The sequence below is a fragment of the Tenrec ecaudatus genome, chromosome 8, assembly GCF_050624435.1.
Source record: "Tenrec ecaudatus isolate mTenEca1 chromosome 8, mTenEca1.hap1, whole genome shotgun sequence".
Lineage (NCBI taxonomy): Eukaryota > Metazoa > Chordata > Mammalia > Afrosoricida > Tenrecidae > Tenrec > Tenrec ecaudatus.
In genome coordinates, this window is record NC_134537.1 from 76,224,639 (window position 1) to 76,241,663 (window position 17,025).

Sequence of the window (17,025 nt, forward strand, 5' to 3'; positions counted from 1 at the left end):
TCGTTCTGCATAAGGTTTTTAAATTGGTTTTATTTGTCTTTGCATTACATTTAAAATTTATCACTGAGGTCTTTAATTTTCAAAGTTTTATTTTGATAAATTAATGTGGCTATTGAGAGTTTTGCTATCTAGAAGATAGGTTATTCTTTTGCTAACATACTAAAAATTATTGAGTAAAATATCACAAGAAAAAGATAATTGAAGTTGAATTTCTGGAAAAGTCTGATATTTTGAGTGGGGATCCTACTAGACTGAGTAGGATCGCAATAGAATGAATTTCAATAGAAAGAAGCTGCTGGGCTCACAGGCGATAGAGGATACAGAATGGAAGCAGAAGTTAACTACTGAAGACTGAGCGGAGCAAGGGGTTCTTAGGGAGATATGTGGAATTTTACTAACACTTTTAAATTATTTTTTCTAGATATAAAGTATTTTCTTCCTAAATGATCTAACTAATGAGTTTATCAGATGCCATCAAACTGATTTCAAAGTGTAGTTATCCAATGCCAGCAGAGTCAAACACTGCCCAGACCGATGCCAGCCTCACCATTGTTGCTATAGTTCGAGCCCCATTTCATAACCACTGTTAATCCACTTGTTTGAAGCTCTTCTTCATTTTAGGGGCCTCAACTTTTCCAGCATAATTTACTTCCCGATGCCTTCTGATCACATGGCCAAAGTGGGAGAGATGCAGTCTTCTATCCTTGCTTCCCACAAACCGCCCACGCTACTTCTCCCAGAGCAGATCTGGTCTTTGTTCTGGCAGCTCACGGTACTGCAGTCCTGTTCTTCAACCCCATCATTCAGATGTGCTCATCATTCTCCAGGGTTCCTAAGTTGTTTTCAGCTTTCAAAATAGGAACACATGATGAATTTCCTTTCAAAACTCATTTTGAAATGAATTTTGACACACAATTTCTTTTCAAAATTTCCGCATGAGACAACTGAAAATCTGTGTCTTCAGTCAAGCACTCCTTACTGCTCAAAAAACGACAGCCTTGTTCATTAACATTAAAAGAGGTGGGCTTTTTGTTTGTTTAGTACTTTTGTTGGTTTGTTTGTTTTTCAGCATATTTGCTCAGGGCAATAAACCATTCAATTAGCCCAGTGCTGCTTCTTAGTATGGATTGTGGAACCAAGTAAACAACATATTTGACATGCCCATCTTTTCCCATTCAGGATGGTGTCTATTGTGCTGACAATAGCCGCTTGTCTTTACCTGGAGGTGTTTCCCATGCTGAGGGCTGCGATCTGATCTTCATCACCTGGCATCAAGTCCTCACAGGTTGTTAATGAGTCGTCCCTATGCTCTTTCAAGTTCTTTTTAAATATTGTCCATGTTCTGCATGGTTTTGCCCGCATATATAGTGACTTAATATGTTAAAAGGATACAATGCTAAATCACACCTTTCATGATGTTTAAGCATTTCATACCCCTTTGTTCTGTTCGATGGGCGAAAGAAGAGGCTGTCCACTACTGTGAAAAGTTACAGTCTCAGGATTTCACAGGGAATCCTACACTGTCCTTTAGGGTCATTATGGGTCGGAATCAACTCAATGGCATTACATTTTTGTTTGGTTGGTTGGTTTTAAGCTGGGACTTAGTACATATAGCATTCCATATTTCAATTACGTCAAGTAGAAATGTACAACTGCTAACACAACCAGTTTCCAAACAATCTTTCTCTACATGGACTCTTTGATATTGTCTCCCTCTCCCCGCACCCCGCCCCCCACCCCCACCACCACTGGACCTCCCTCCCCCTGATCCCTTATTCTACTTGCTATTCCCACGGGATCATCAGTCCTGGGCTTCATAGACTGAAAAATGGAAAAGCATAAACCCAGTTTCAAGAGGGTGATCTGCATTGACATCACACCTCTGAGATGCATTCTAACAGGACCAAACAAAAACTGAACAAAACAATACAAACCAAAAACACAGAAAATTTTGGAAACCAGATCCAGTCCATCCTGCATCATAAGGCGGATTTACTGACACAGTTTTAACTGTTCTGGTCAGATTTAGACTTTTGATCATCTATACTCCTCTCTCCCAAGCACTGTTTTAGTGACCACCTTCCTCCCATCCCTCAATTTTAAATAGGGGGAGTTCTCCAGAGGAGTTCTCCTATGTAATGCCACTAATGACCTTGGGCTTTCCCTGTCACCTCTCACTTCCTGCACACCTGAAACTCAGAATTAGGCTCTGATACGGATCCCTCCTTTGACTTCAGATGATATGGACTCCATTCCTTCAGTGACTGCTGATGGTGTGCTTCTTCCATGTGGACATAGTTGACATCTTACTTAGATGGGTGCTGTTTGGAGACAAGCTTGTATGACCTCAGATGCTACTTTATCTGATAGCTGGGTACCTTTTAATTTCTTCACCACATTTTGCTATAGCACCCATTTCTTCTGTGCTCCCTTCCGGATAAGTTTGTTCTATTTGAAGGATTGTTTCCTGATCAATGTGAAGTATCTGCATGAATAAAATAAAGGGCTCTGGAATTCCACTCTTCTTGAGATAATTAATAGATTACGATTAATATAATTGCATGACTTTTAATAGTCAATAAAGCACAAATAAACAGCTTTCTTATGCTTTCTGCTTTCATTCAAGATCCATCTAATATCAGCAATGATATCTCTCCTGCCACTTCCTCTTCTGAATCTGGCTCAAATTTCTGGCAAGCCCCTGTCAGTTTAGTGCTACAATTATTTTTGCTATGCCATTAGCAAATTTTCACTTACATTAGATATTAAGGATAGTTCTCTATAATTGCTCTGTTCTGTTGGATCACATTTCTTTGGAATAGACACAAAATATGGATCTCTGCAAGTTGGTTAGCCACATAGCTCTCTTTTAGGCACTTCATCAGCTTGTTGAAACATTTCAATTTTTAATCCATCAGTTTCCAGAGTATTGTTGTTTGCTAAAACCTTCAGCGCATCTTGGACTTTTCCCATCAATACCATGTGTTACCTTTTGAAATTGTTGATCATTGACTAATTCTCTTTGTTACAGTTACTCTGTGTATACCTTCTAATGGATTTTGATAGGTAACTTTCAAATCAGAAGTTTTTATTCACTGGGATAACAATAAAGAAAGAAAGAAATGTCCAAAGTTTGAGCTAAGGTTTTAAAAAAGTAGAGTGTCATTGAGGATTTTCTATTAAGTGTTGCAAGAAATAATTTTGTGCCTTAATAGACAAGTGTTTATGCTAAGAAGCAATCAGAGGTTTTACAGAGTGTCAGTCCCGCATCTCTAATGGACTTGTTTCTTCAGGCTATGTGAGAAGCATTAGCAACGGCACCAATTCAACTTTGTGCTATGTTTTCCTAGAACCAAGCTATCTCCTCCTTGTTTATCCACCAGCTCTCACGAATCACCTCTGCAGAGCAAAGTGTGTGTGTGTGCGTGCGTGCGTGCGTGCATGTATCATAGTTGTACCACAAGCATTAGATAAGTATTTTGGACTATTTTATCTTGGACACCAATAAGTATAATTACTGCTTTATCTTGAATTTAGTTTCAAGTTAGATCATTCTCCAAAGAGGTAGAATCTTTCAGGAAAGCATGATGCCAAGAACAAGAGATATTAACAACACTGACTTGTGAAATGATGACCTTAAGATTTGTGTACCAAGAGAACAAGTCCCATCAGCAGCATTAATATCTGCTGAGAGAGTTAAGGTTTATTGTGCCAACCTGGCTGATAAACACAAGTGGGATTAATTGAAGGGCAGAGAGATAATTGGCTCAGTGAGCCTCGCCTTCTAGTTCTCAGGTCTCTTGTATTCTGATGGTTGGACCGGGGTGCAGCTGCCTTAGCCAGTTCCCTGCTTCAGCTGACAAGGCTGACTTCCTGTGAGACATCCCTGAGGAGAAGTCACATGAACTTAACCTGATGCAGACCTAGGTGCTGGAGCAGACGCGTGGAGACCCCTGCCAGCGCTGAGATGCTTACATGGTAACTGATTCGGCTTTCCTGCTGCAGTCGGCAACATTATGTGTGTTTTGTGAGATGGAGGAGGACTTTTTAGATCAGAGTCAGACAGATGAGTTAATATTGGCTTATGGGCTTGGACAGCACTGGGGTGGGGATGCTTTCTTAATGTCCACGTACCCTTTATATAAAACTCTCTCTTGTACATATATGAGTTTCAGTGGATTCGTTTTCTCTATCGAGACTAACACATCTGAATTTCTAAGTTTAATGAAAACTGTGGTGATCCACACAGGCCCTTCCTGATACCTGTTACCTAGCCTGAAAACCAAGTCAGTCTGCAGTCCAGCTTTCACAGATTTCACGGTAATACTATGTGCTGAGGACTTTGCTAACTGGAATGTATAAACATATATAAACTACAAGTGTTGGCGTGAAATAATTTGAATTACAATAACAGAATATAGCAATGAAGAAATAAGTGATTACTAAGTGCAATCATAAATGTTTTAATTGCCAAGTTGCTTCCTCTTCGTGCTGTACCCACGTCTTCAGATAGAACTACTTCCAAAGGATTTTCTGGTTCTGATATTTCAGAGGCAGATTGCCAGGCTTGTCTTCTGAGATATTTTGGGTAGTTTTGAATTTGTCATTGAGGAAAATTATGGTATCTGCTTAAAGTAAAAGCAAAAGAGGTTGGTTGAGGTATGGAACAATTCATGACCTGATACAGCATGGGGCAACAACAAAATACTGCACCCACCAGAGGCCAAAAAATGTATAAATGTGAAAGTATTAGGGGCTAATCGCAAAAAAACAATGTTTTTGTTGGGTGGCTAGTGTAAGTTCTTCTAACTGGCGAACTTTGTAAATCATTAAGGATGTACTTAGCCAAGTCTTATGTAAGAACATATTTAGGCAAATTTCTAAAATAAGCAGCTTTCTGTGTGTGAATTAATCTCCCCGTAACCACATTCTTCCAGAGGGCAAGCTGTGCATGTCTTCTTTGCTGATCGCTATTCAGATACTACTTTCTCTGAAGCACAATCAGACATTAGGACAAAATAGAATCTGAATCAGACCTTGTCTAAGCCATTTTACACATACCAAGCACTCTAGATTTTAAAGAATCCTTACACAAACTTGTAAACATGTGTGCTAACCAAGGGCCTTGTTATCACATATGCTGTGATAAATATAATTGAGTAGTTTTGAAATGTATAGGGGAAATTTTAATGCCTGGATTGGTACAGAGAAAATCTTAACATGTGCAAGCACACAGAACCAATCAAAAAGATGATGACCAGTGGATTAAATTAATTTCTAGACCTACAGACTGGCATGCCTAACACCTCTGTAAGGAGCCTTCGTGGCTCAGTGAGTCGAAAATTGGGCTGCTAACCACACGACCAGCAGTTGGACCCCACCAACTGCTCTATGGGAGAAAGATGAGTCTTTCTGCTCCCTAAAGATTTACAGCTTCTGAAACCCACAGGGGAAGTTCCACTCTGTCCTACAGGGTCACTACACACCAGCGTCCACTTGATGGCTGCACCTTTGTGAAAACACCTCTAAGGTAGATCGGCATTACCAGAGTGAAAGGGAATGAGCACTGCATGCTGTGGGAGAAGTAAGGTCATGGAGGACTGTGTGGTTCATACTAATACGTTTTTCTTGAAGCCTAAGAAGAATCACTAAAGATATTAGCAAGAAAAGAGCATGACCCAATTTGTGGTTGCGAAGGTTAGTCAGACACGGAAGGAGCTAGAATAGGATCAAAGGGAATACTTTAGAAGTTGTTGGCATAATCCAAAGGAGAAAAAGAGGTGTCTTTTAAAAACTCAGTGAGGAAATGGTAAGATGGATTGGATGAAAGGAGTAGGGAAAAATAGTCGAGGATATTCACAAAGATAACTATGATGATGATAATCATAATGCAGTATCGCTCAATCTTTGTTTAGGTTTATGTTACTCACTTGGAATCACTTTATAACTACTTCCCAGTGAGAAATGTGTAATTAATTCCACTTCACAAATGAGGAAACTGAGGAACAGATCTAATTTTAAATAGATTTTAAGTGAATTAAAGTGGGGACACTGAGAAAATGGGTGACAGGGGGCATATTTGATCTTTTCTGGTTACAAAAGCCACAGGAGACTCTAGTGCCCACCAGCCCAAGGCACACATTGCCACAATACAGGAGTCAGACATGCCTGCACCCTCCACCTTCCTTCACCCTCTTCTGACACCAACCATTCCTTCTGGCACTCTGCTTCTCTGAACAGTCCCATGGTCTATGGCAATGGCCACACAGAACTCACAGACAATGCTCCCAGGGTTGGGGGCGTATTAGGGAAATGAATAGGTTATCACAAGCCAGGGAAGTTAATGAGTTAACCTAAAACATTAAAGAGACAGCCATTGATCCACAGCAGCACCTCGCCTCAGTCAGCACCCTTTCTCTCTGGTCATTAATGCCTCAATTACGCTGTCCCTTGAGTCAGCCTGTGTGTGCCAGCGAGTGCACCAGCTTCTGCAACTGCTTCTACCTCAGACAGGCCTTTCCCATGCATTCTACTGGTGACTTTTCTTTCTTGAGAGTCCTGGAATTTCTTTTCCTGCTTCTGAGATGGTTCTCTTATGGACAATTGACCAATCCTTGAAAATGAGCCCACTATACTTATTTGCGACATCACTCTCAATCATTTGGTAGGAGTATAGACAAGCATAGGTTGGGGTTAGCTGTCCTCAAGTCAGTTACTATGCAAACCTCTGCACAACCTGAGAAAACATGGCACGGCATCCATCATGCCCCGGATTGGTATGTGTGAACCCACTGTTGGAGCCACAGGGCCATTTCTTTGAGGTCTTCCTCTTTTTTGCTGTCCTTGGTCTTTACCAAGCCTAGAGTCCTTATTCAGGGTCTCAGGAGATTACATGCCCAAGGCCTGCAAGACGAAGTCTGTCATCCTTCCTCCTGAGGAACATTCTGCCTTCATTCTCCTCAGTGGATTTGGTTGCTCTTTTGGCAGGTCATGGTACTGTCAATACTATGTGCCAGCACCAGAATTCAAATACCTTAATTTCTCTCCAGGCTTCCTTTGTCAATGCCCAACATGCACATCAATATGAGGTAATTAAAAATATCAGAGAGAGGGTCCTCATCTTGTCCTCAAAATGACATCTTTCTCTTCAATTCTTTAAAGAGGTCTGTAGAAGCAGGCTTACCCAATGTGACACCTCCTTTGACTTCCTGAATGTTGCTTCCATGAGAATTGACTAGAGATCTAAGCAAGGTGAAATCCTCGCTTCAGTCTTTCCTCCATGTAGCGTGATGCCACCTAATGGCCCAGGAAGTTTTTTGGGTTTTCTTTACATGGAATTATAATGCATACTAAACTCCACAATCCTTGATCTTCATCAATAAATGGTTCAAGTCTTCCTTGCTTTCAGCATGCAAATGTGTATCATCTACATACCAAAAATTGTTGATAATCTTCCTCCCCTTTTGAGTCATCTTCATTTGGCCCAGTTTATTGGATTATTTGCTCAGCACACCGATTGAATAAGTATGGTGAGAAAATTTAACCCTTACACATATCTTTTTGGATTTTAAACCATGCAGAGGGTCCACATGACCATAATGGAGTATCTTGGAATTCTAATTCTTTTTAAGGCTATCCATGGTTTGTTATGATTTACATAGTCAGATGTCCTTTGTGTAAAGGACTTGTAAAAATTTTCTGGTGTATTCTGATTTAAGCCAAGATCAATCTGACATTAGCAATCTGACATCCAAGTGGCCTTCTGAATTAATCTTGAATTTGTGGCATCTCTCTGTTGATGGACTACTGCAACTAATGTTAAAAAGTATTCATCAAACTTTACTTGCATATAATCTTAATGATTTGTTAGATATTGTGAGAATGATATTGCATTCCAGAGGTGCACATATCTATGAAATGGGTACAAAGTGGATTCAAAACCACACCAAAGCCACTGGCACCAAGTGAATTCCAGCTCATAGGTAACATTTTGGGGAAGACAGAAGTGCCCCTGTGGGTTCCCAAGAGTAACTTTTCAGGAGCAGAAAGCCTCATCTTTCTCCCTCAGACAGTCTGGTGCTTTCACACTCCTGAACTTGCTGTCAGCAGCTCATTGAGTAACAGCTAGACTTCCGGGGCTCCACCGGGTAACTAGAAGAGCCATATTTAAGCAATGCCACTTCACAAAAGACCAATTGTCCATCACTCCATGAAATCTCATACTTCTTTATTACTGACCTAATGTTTCTCAGCATTAGAATTAGCACCCTTTACCACAGCACAGATGATTTTCAGTGAAATTTTACTTGCAAGTCATATCAATGATTTTTTTTAATTTTCACATTCTGATGGGTTACCTTTCTCTGGAATGGGTACAAATATGGATTTCTTCCATTCATTTGACCAAATGTCTTGGCATAGAATAATGAGTGCTTCTAGAGATTCATCAACTTATTAAAACCTTTCAAGTGGTAGTCCATCAACTCCTGTAGTTCATTTTTCATGAATACTTTCAGTACAATTTGGACTTCTCCCTTCAGTATCATTGATTTTTGATCATATGCTGCTCTTGAAATGGTGAAATGTTGACTAGTCCTTTTTGATACAGAGACTCTGTATTATTTCCAATTTCTTTTGATGCCTCCTGCATCAGTCAATATTTTGCCCATAGAATCCTTCAGTATTGCCAGTTGAAACTTGATTTTTTTTCCTTGAGCTCATTCAGTTAAAGACGTGTTGAACCTGTGCTTGCTTTTTTGTTTTCCTAACTTTAGGGCTTTTCACACTTCATTATGCTAGCTTACTTTGTCCTCTGAAGCTGCTCTTTGAGATTTTTTGTTGAGCTCTTTTACTTCACCCTTTCTTCCATGTTCCTTAGCTTTTCTATGAGTAAAGGCAAGTTTCAGAGTCTCTTCTGGCATTCACTTTGATTCTCTCTCTCTCTCTCTCTCTCTCTCTCTCTCTCTCTCTCTCTCTCTCTCTCTCTCCCTGTCTTGGAACAGTTTGCTTTCTTCAGATATCATGTTCTTTATGTCAACCCACAGCTGATAAAGGTCTTGTCATTAGTGTTAAATGCATCAAATCTGGAGATATTCTTAACATTCAAATCTGATATACTCAGGTTGTATTTTGAATGTCATAGACTTGTTTTAATTTTCTTCAGCTTCAACCAGAATTTACATGTGAGAAAATGATGATATTTCCACAGTCAGTCCCTGGCCTGGCTTTTGCTGCTGACATTGTCTCTTTCCACAGATGCAGTCAATTTGATTTTTGTGTATTCAATCTGCAGAAGTTCACATGTGTGAATTGTTGTTGTTACTGTTAAGTGACATCGGTGATTTGGTTCCAACCCATAGCAACCCTAATTACAACAGAACGAAACACTGCAGGGCCTTGCACCATCCTCACAACTGTTCTTATGCCTGAGCTCATTGATGCAGCCACTGTGTCAATCCATCTCATGGATGTCCTTCCTTCTTTTCCCCACCCTTCCACTTAGCCAAACATAATGTCCTTCTCCAGAGACAGATCTCTCCTGACAAAATGCCCAAAGTATGTACAACAAAGTCTTGCCATCCTTGCCTCTAAGAAGCACTTGGGTCTTACTCCTTCCAATAAAGATTGGTGTGTTAGTCTGGGTAGACTGGAGAAACAAATTCACAGACACACATACGTGTATAAGAAAGAGATTTATATACAAGAGCAATTGAACATGGAGAAAATATCCCAGTCTGGTTGCATCCGTGTGGCTTGTCTTCTCTAGTTCCTGTAAACTGGGTCAACAGGTGTCAGTGGTCAAACTCAACCCGTCTCTTTATTGCTGCATTTCTCCCACTTCCACTCAACAAGTGCATCCAGGTGGTCACCTAGCAAGCATTTCAGCCTGCTCACAGGCTTCCTTTAATGTTCAGTCCTAGAGAGGAGTTTTCTTCATGGTTCCAGATTTTTTCCAGCTTCTGACAAAAACCACTAGAGTTCAAACTTCAAAGCATTCCTTTTTTCCCTTCAATCTGTCAACCTTGCCCCTAGGCCTCTTGGAATGCAAATATCCTGAGTACTCTAAAGAACTGGGTGGGCTCATCTTCTCAGAGACTTCTTTCCAGGCGTGGCCTAAACCCATCTAGAGATCAAATTAATGGCCTGAGGCAAGTGGGTTTACAAACTCTCTATTCTCCTACTTCCCCAAATCATTTCAATACATCCTTATAACTAAAATAATAAGCATAAGAAATCAATATAAACAACGTAGAATCAGGTACTAAACACAATTATTAAAATAGCGAAGTCCAATCCTTATTTAGCTTATCTAAATCCTTATCTAAACTATTCTATTTATACAAAAATATGGGATTAGGTCTCTAAAGGCATCAAAACAGATCCATGCTTTCTGTCAGGCAGTTTAAACTTCTGTCAGTGATTTTCCTTAAGCAGCATGGTTTTTGAGACATTAAAATAGTGATTTCTACCCCTGATCTCAAAGTATACATTAATCACATTCGTTATTGCCATTTCACTCAGAAACAACCAAAAAGAACAACCAAAGATAATAATCAAACTTTAACTTCCTATATTCTTCCAGAAAACAACTCAGTAAACTGAAAGGATATTTCTGACTTCTGGCTAGCCAAAGAAGGAACATTACCATGAGGCAGAAGTCAAACAAATATCTACTTTCCATCTTTATGATTTGTTTTCCAGTACCCCACTCCTGGTACCATAATGTGTTAGTCTGGGTAGACCAGAGAAACAAATTCATAAACACACATATGTATATAAGGGAGAGGTATATATACAAGAGGAATTGAACATTGAGAAAACATCTCAATGTACTGGGTGAGGCTTATCCTTTCAGATGTTTCTTTAGTCATGGGCTTCTGAGAATTCTGAAAACCTGTTACTTACTTCCTCCTTGGAGGTGAAAGACATCTCTTTCTGCTACACCCTGGGAGACACTGCAGCTGACAAGACCTCTGAAGCCAGAGAAGCCACAGAGAAACCCCTGCCAGTACTGAGATGCTTACAATGCCACTGGACACAAATACTTTCTACCCACTGGCCTGTGATCTACATTCAGCGTCACTGCATGTGTTTCGTGAGTCTGAAGAAGACTTCATAGATTGGTATCAGATACATGGGCTAATATGGAACTTATGGACTTGGTCTGGACTGGGCTGGGATGTTTTCTCAATGTTTAATTCCTCTTGTACATAAACCTCTCTCTTATATACATATGTGTGTTTATGAATTTGTTTCTCTGGTCTACCCAGGCTAACACAGTTGGTTTGTCCTTTTGGCAATTTCTTATTCAGCAACACAAGTCAAATGCATTAATTCTTCTATGGTCTTCCGTATTCAGTGTCCAATGATCGCATGCATATGATGCAATTAAAATATCATAGGCTTGGTCAGGCGCACTTTAATCCTCAAAGTAATGTCCTTGCTCTTCAATACTCTGAAGAAGTCTTGTGCAGTAGATTTACATAATGCAATATATCTTTTGATCTGCTGCTTTGATTGTGCATGAGCATTGATGGTGGATCTAAGCAAGAACTCCTTGACAACTTCATCCTTTTCTCCATTTATCAAGATATTACCTATTGGGCCAGTTTTGAGGATTTTGGTCTTCCTTACATTGAGGTGAAATCCATACTGAAAGCTACAATCCTTAATATTCATCAGAAAATGCTTCAAATATTCCTCACTTTCAGCAAGCAAGGTTGTGTCATTTGTACAGGTTGTTAATAAAGCTCCTTCCAATCCTGATGCCACATTTCTCTTCACATAGTCTAGCTTCTCTGATGATTTGTTCAGCGACAGATTGATCAAGTACGGTGAGAGGATAAAACCCTGACACACACTTTCCTCATTTTCAAATATGCAGTACTTCTTTGTTCTGTTTGTCAGACTGCCTCTTGATCCATGTGCAACTTCTGAATGAGTCCGATGAGTTCTATTTACCCAACTGCCTCTTGATCACATACAATTTGTAAGTGAGCACGATGAGGTTTTCGGGAATCCCCATTCTTCTCAACTTTATCCACAGTTTTGTGGTCCACAGTTTATATCTATGCATATATACATATGATATTTGTGTATTTTTATATTTTTCAATGTAAAGAAAACCAAAATTTTCACTACAGGAAGACCAAGGAAGGATCGATTGTGACCTATCATGCTGATGAAGACTAGAGGAAGCACCATGTCCTGTCTGAGGAAACAAGAAGCCTGTCTTGGTAAAGATTGAGGAATGCAAGACTTCACCGCACATACTTTGGGCATACAATCAGAATAGACCATCCCTGGAAAGGGGCACCATGCTTGGCAAAGTTGAGTGGCAGTGAAAAAGAGGAAGGCCATAGAAAAGAGGAATTGATAGAAGGGCGGCAAGTTATTGGCCCAACTATAAGAACAATTTGAGGTTGGCTCAGGATTGAGCATTATTTCATTCTGTGGTACATAGCAGAAGTGGGTACAGATGGGATTTCCTGAATGTTCGTGAGTAAATACACTGATAGTTACCCATTTGTAACCTCATGTGGTATAAAGTTGTCTACCTAAGTTCTTCTTTGGGATACCCATCTGTATGCAGTCCAAGTCTGGGGTTGATACAACCCACTAGTTTACAAGAGGAACTCAGACAGTGTCAGGATCTGGACAGCATTTCTCACAAATAGAGGGCATTAAATAACAACAATAAGAAATTACCTTCTTTCAATGGTTCCCACATATATTTTAATTTTAAACTTTTAAATTCTATCAAAGTATGTCTCCATGCTGCATTTCAAAAGTAATCATGTATTTAGGGAAATGTAATAATTGTCATATGCATTAATATTTGTGAAAATTATTTTCAAGTATAATATATTTCTACATTATTAAGTTAAATTTTTATAGCTAGGTATTGTCCTTCAAACTTATTTCTCCCACTTCTTGCAGAACGTTTAATAGTTCATAAAGTGCTACCAAAGCCAATATTTTCTTAGAAAATTCTAATACAGAGCCATAGATATAAGAAATCTAGCAAGGTCTGTACAGTGATAGCTGTACATATATGTGGCAGTTACATAATCTAATGTCTACGGGAGAAAAGGGGTGGAGTCTAGCCTGTCAGGTTGTAGCTGATGATGCCTCTGTGTGGGCATGGCCTTCTGAGGATTCTGAGTACTCCTATCTTCCTCCTCCTTGGAGGTGGGACATATACTCTCTCTGCTTCACCTTTTGTTGACAAGCCACATGAAGCTATGCTGATGGTAGCCAGAGCCCGGCAGCTGGAGGAGCCACCTGGAAAGCTGTGCCAGCACTGAGATGCTTCCACAAGACTTTTCACCTACTGGCCTGTGAGATCTTCCTGCTTTTGTCATCACTGCAGGAGTCTGTAGAAGAATTTATGGACTAGTACTGGACATATGGGCTCATTTCAGACTTATGGGCTAATTTCAAACTTATGGACTTGATCTGGACTGGGATGGGATGTCTTCTTAATGTATAACTACTCTTGAATATAAAACTCTCTCTTACAAAAATATGGGTGTTTCTGGATTTGTTTCTCTAGAGTTCCAGACTAACACAATATAATGTGGTTTTTGCTGTGAATCTACTTTCCTTTTGAGACTATCCAGTGTTGGTAAGTGCTAAATCAAGATTATCTATATCTCAAACCCCTAAAAACAATCTTGCACACGGCAGCTTTCCTGGAACAAACGAAGGTGTCTGCAATCCCATCCCTCTTCATTGCAGGAATTAGCTATATCTCGTTCTACTGTGAGCTATGATGGGCGCCTGTCCTATTTTTTTGTGGAATAACTGCACGTGTCTTTTATAATAATAAAATAATTTTACTCTGATAATAAAATAATTTTACTCTGTATTTTTCACTGCAATAAATCTGAAATGTGAATATACCTATATACTAAGAAATATTAGTCTTTCTAATAAATAATCTGGGTGAGAATGGTATTTTTTTATAATGGTCTTAAAGACCCCCATTTACAACAAATGCACCTTTACTTAAGGAAAGAGCATACTAACATTTTTAAATTAAGGTTTCAACAAAAGTGAAAAAAGCAAATAAAATATTAAAATGCCCTGCACCACTTACTTTCTCCCTGCGATTTCCCTGCCAGTGACCTTTGTAGGGAACAAAGGTGAAAAGAAACAAAAGATATGAGAAAAATAAAGCAAAACAAACAAAGGAACCTGAAGGTAAGTATGTTAGACTGGGTTGACTAGTGAAACAAATCCAGAAACACTCATATGTGTGTAAGAGAGACCTTTATACCAAAGAGCAATTGTATATTGAGAAAACATCCCAGACCAGTTCAGAGCAAGGTGATAAGTCAAATATTAGCCCATATGTCCAATACCAATCTATAAATTCCTCCTCAGACTCACGCAACACATGGTATGATGCTGAATGTAGGATAATTAAAGGCTGGTAGGTGAAAAGTCTTGTGAATCCAGTGGCAGTGGATGCTTCTCCAGGGTTCTGGCTGCCGTCAGTGTGACTTGTCATGAGGTAGACTGAGACCATAACGTCAGCAGCAATACACAACCATTCACAGACTCAAAAATCCTATCTTCATCTGGTCAGGTTCTGGTCAACCACCTCACTTGGTCGCACCAGTTTGCCCATTGGCAGCCTTGCCTTTCAACCCTGGGCCCTGCCACACATTCTCAACAACCCTAGTCCCCAGGGATAGGCCATAAACTTCAAACCAGCCAATCTGCTCTCATCTTCTCGTCTAGTCACTGTGAACTAAATCCACTTGTGTCAGTGGCCAGACTCAGCCCATCTCTTTATTACTACATTTCTCCCACTTCCAGTTAACAATTGGATCCAGGTGGTCAACCAGCAAGCATTTCAGGCTGCCCACAGTCTCCCTTTAACATTTAGTCCTAGAGAGGAGAATTTTCCCATGGCTGTAAATTTTCCCAGCTTCAGGCACAAACTGTTAGTTCAAAATTCAAAATGCTGAAGGGTTCCTTTATCTTCCTCTGTCTGTCAACAGCTTCCCTGGCAAGTATCTTCCAATGCAAGTGTCCTAAGCACAGGGGGTGGCTTATTTTTCAAAAGCCTTCTTTGAAGGTTTGTTCTACATCCTTTGAAAAATCCAATGTAATGACTGAAAGCAAGTAGGCCAATAACTCTATTTTATTTTTCCCAATAATCATATCTATCATGTTATATAAATAAAAATAGGCAAAAGAAAACAGTATAAGTCTAGTAGAGCTAGATTCTAAACTCAATTCTTAAAATAGTCAAATTCTATCCTTATCTAAATTATGCCATTGATATAAAATATGGTCTTAGGTCTCTGACTGCATCAAGCAAGGACCTTCTGTCAGGCAATTTGACTAACCAGCATGGTCTCAGCGAAGTTCAAGGGGCACTTAGCCCCCTGAACTCAACATTTACATTTATCTCAATCTTTTTATTTATGTATTTGCCATTTCAAACAGGAATAATCACAGACAACAATCAGAGAAAAGAATCAAAACATTAACTGCCCATGTCCTTTCCAGAAAACAATGGTGTAAACAGTGTGGTGGTCATATCTGACTTCTGGCTAGCCAAAGAAGAAGATCCACCACAAGGCAGAGGTCACAGAAGCATCTACTCTCCATCTTAATGATTTGTTTCTCTATTGCCCCACTCACAGGTACCACAATGTATTAAAGCAGGTTGACTAGAGAAGCAAATCCAGAAACACTCGTATGTGTGTAAGAAAGAGCTTTATATCAAAGAGTTATTGTATGTTGAGAAAACATCCCAAAGCAGTTAAGATCAAGTCCCTAAGTCTGATATTAGCGCATATGTCCAATACTAGTTTATAAATGCCTCTTCAGATTTACACAGTACATGCAATGATGCCAAAAGCAGGATGATCACAGGCTGGTGGGTGAAAAGTCTTGTGAATCCAATGGTGGTGGATGCTTCTCCAGGGCCCTGGCTGCCATCAGGGTGGCTTGTCAGCAGACAAAAGGAGGCAGAAAAAAAGTGTGGCAGAAAGAGAAGTAGAAAAGGAGGAAGTCTCCAGAATTCTCATGTAAAGGCAACGCCCACATGGAGACATCATCAGGATGTGACCTGATCAGACTCTACACCTTCATTTTAATATCCTGAAGTTGACATTACATAACTAAAGTAAGTTGGAGATATCACCAAAAAGATTATCCAAACCAATTGCCATCAAATTGATCTCCACTCATAATGGTAGTGTATGTAGGATATAGTAGAATTGCTTCATAGACTTTCTGAGACTTTACATCTTTATGTGACACACATATTCATTTGTGGTCAGCAGCCCACCACCTCACGGACAGCATCCCCACGGTTGCTGTGTTAGGTAGGGTTCTCTAGAGAAACAAAACCAGGACATTTATGATTATATATATCTAAGAGGATAGGTTTATAGAGCAAGAAGGAATATAACAGCTAAATAGTCCACACAACAGTACAGAGGACTCAGTTCAACTCACTTTTGTGGAATAGTTAATATACTGGAAGGCCATCAACTCACCCGGACTGCCAGGTCCAATGTCAAGGAATGTGACAGTGGAGTCTTCCCTCTGGCAAGTCTGCCTGCAGAAACCAGACAGTAGGTGGGGTCAGCCACAGACAGTAGCATGGAAGCTTACACAAGCAGGCTATGATGGGATCTCAACCTCAAGGACGTTGATGTTCGCACCAGCAACTTGGTGAAGCAGGTCTCAAAGGAGCCTCAAGCTCTAGCAACATGATCCACAGATTAGCTTGGCTCACAAATAGTGTAGCACACAGGTTGAGGCAGAGAACTAGCTACAGCAACAGCAAACTGGTCTTTTCACCAGGGAGCAAGAGAGATATAGGATTTCAACTGTCTTTATGAAGCTCGGTCACTCTCAAAATCAAGCTGTGACCTGATTAAACTCTACCTGCATGTTTCTATTGGCCTAGTTGGTGCAATAAACCTAGCTATTATAGTTCCTTTACAAGACTATACTTATACTGAATCTTAAAATAATATAAAACTTATGAAATAA